Source organism: Oratosquilla oratoria, chromosome 18 (genome assembly GCF_046742065.1).
Source record: "Oratosquilla oratoria isolate Oo_2021 chromosome 18, ASM4674206v1, whole genome shotgun sequence".
Taxonomy (NCBI): Eukaryota; Metazoa; Arthropoda; class Malacostraca; order Stomatopoda; family Squillidae; genus Oratosquilla; species Oratosquilla oratoria.
In genome coordinates, this window is record NC_134794.1 from 63,537 (window position 1) to 66,282 (window position 2,746).

The following is a 2,746-nucleotide window of genomic DNA, read 5'->3' on the forward strand; positions in this document are numbered from 1 at the left end:
ACACAACCCCCCCCCAACAGTTTTTACGATATGCAGTCCTAGTTGCAAAGTATTCGGAATCTGTCCAAGGATACACAATACACTGTAAAGTGACCTGTGCAGAGAAAATGTGAAATCAGGTGTAAAAAGTACATTTGCATGGAAAAGAAAAAAATCCTCAGTGTTTCAAAGTGGCAAAGATATGGTCAGTTATTTCTAGAGTCTAGAAAATACTGACCATGTCTTTGCTACTTTTAAATACCCTGGGGATTTTTTCTCTGTCTAGACTATCCTTGAACTTACAGCGAACAACGTAATAGAGGGCCTGAACGAAGTCTTTACTTCAAGGAAGCCCGCGGGAATGCATTGGAAAGAAAAGTACAAAAGTAAAAATAAATAATATTAAATAAGTGAAGAAATGGATAGACGGATTGGATAAGTAGATAAATAAATAAATAAATATATGAACAGATAAATTCCAACTCGAGTTTGCAAGTAGTCAGACGAGGTGGAAACAGGTTTGATGGCGTCATCATACCTATTGGGAATAGACCTGGTGTCTTGCAGGGGGAAACTTGCAGCCGCAAAAGTCCGGTTCACATGATAATAGCGAAAGAAACAAGACGGGGACACTAATCTTCAACAAATACTAACATTATCAGCCTTAACTTTCAAGTCTATGAGTTTCAGTCGCTTTCAGACACTAGATTATATTTGCCGTAGCAACACTATTTACAAGCTTTATTTTACTCTGAACGTAACATGAGGATTATGATTAGGCGAGGAACAAGACAATCACAATTGCTATGAAGATAACTTGACGATAATGCACACAATAGCACTGAATAACCCACAAGTTTAAAATGCAAAATATGTGTACGCATTCTTACACACACATATACATACACTAGCACACACACATATGCATACACTAACACAAACATTACTCTCTGTTGCTGTGGATTATGTTGACAATTATACTGTATTGTCGAATTGGGTTACTTTATTGTTAAGAATAGTAATGCTCCTTTGCTAAATGGAGCTGTAACCTGCCTTTATAAACATAATTACATTGCCTTGATTCTAATCTTCTGTACGTGCTCTTCCACGAGGATGCGGTAGAGTAGATCCACTAATCCATAGGAATCTCAAATAATGACTCAATTATATATGTTGTGTAAATTATATTCAGGCGGGCTAGAAGATGTGTGAACATTAATAATACATGTAGACTTTAGATTTAGTCTTTGGGAAATAAATATGTTTATTTAGACTGAGAGAGAGAGAGAGAGAGAGAGAGAGAGAGAGAGAGAGAGAGAGAGAGAGAGAGAGAGAGAGAGAGAGAGAGAGAGAGAGAGAGAGAGAGAGAGAGAGAGAGAGAATATGAAAGAGGTGGGTGATGATGAAGGATACAAATGACAATCACGGTCCACTTTGGATCGACGATGCTGACCTTGCCCCACATTGATAACTGTGACAAGAGGCATACGGTAACCCATGTGATTACTAAAGTGGCGGCACACTAGGCTAGCATGCTACTTGCTTTTGCTACTTCGTTTGAGTACAAACGACTTCGGTTACAACATTCTAGATTTCCGTAAGAACATCTCGTTAATGTGTCTAACATTCGTCTTTTAGGTTTAACTTCTCTTAGTTCGTCATTCAGCTTCTCTGACACAAGTGTAATTTGAAAGTTAAAATATCGTAACCGAAGTCGTTTCTTCTCAAAGGGAGGAGCAAAAGCTAGTAGCATGCTAGCCAGAAATGCCTAGTATGTAGTCACCTTAAGACCTACTTCATGCTAAGGGATCACTTACTACATCCGTTCTGCCATCTTCTTCGGCACAGAATTTCCACTAAGAATAGAAACTGTGATTATTGGTGAAAAAAAGCTCGGTTGATCTTTCCTGCGGCGATCAAATCCAAGTGTTCACCGTCGCCTGATTGTCCTCCCATACCGGTGGTGTGTCTGTGACCCCGCAATTTTTTTTTTTTTTTTTTTTTAACAAAATAATCGTTCCATCAACACGAGAACGCCATATTCGACTTCGAAAAGATCTGTAGCCATCAATCATTATGAACTGTAGAGATGTCTTTCCTAATCTGATTTTTTTTTGTATTGCGGCTCCGACAGCACATTTTCATCAAACTTGAATGAAAAATGGCTCTTCTAGTTATAAGGGTTGCCGACCACTGTCCTATAGCAACCCTTGTAGAGGGAAAGCATTCCCCTCACGTGATCAAAATCGTCTAGCCGCAGCCAAAACATACATACAAGTCAAACACTTTGGACGGTCCTGTCATGGCTGCTGCTTCTGTGTGTGTGTGTGTGTGTGTGTGTGTGTGTGTGTGTGTGTGTGTGTGTGTGTGCGTGTGTGTGTGTGTGTGGGCGTGTGTGTGTGGGGGGGTCCTTCATTATTCACCGGACGTTCCCTGAACGACGTGCCCATGTAAAGACATACACGATAATAACAATAATAATACGTAATAACAATAATATAAAAATGTTACTGTTCGTGAGAGAGACGGTGATTGAATGTCCTGTCAGTCACGTTCACTGCCTTCACTCACTCTTAGCCACTCCCAGCAGGAGGGAGGTCCCTTGCAGGCAATAAAGGGCCCACCGTTGGGCCTCCTTCGCCAGGTCTCCTCCATCATCCGAGTCTCATATAACTCGGCCCCTTCTTATCAAGAGGATGAGGCGAAGAGCTGCACGATCTCAATATGAGATTCATGGCAACTACTAGATACCTCCGGGTGTTATCCT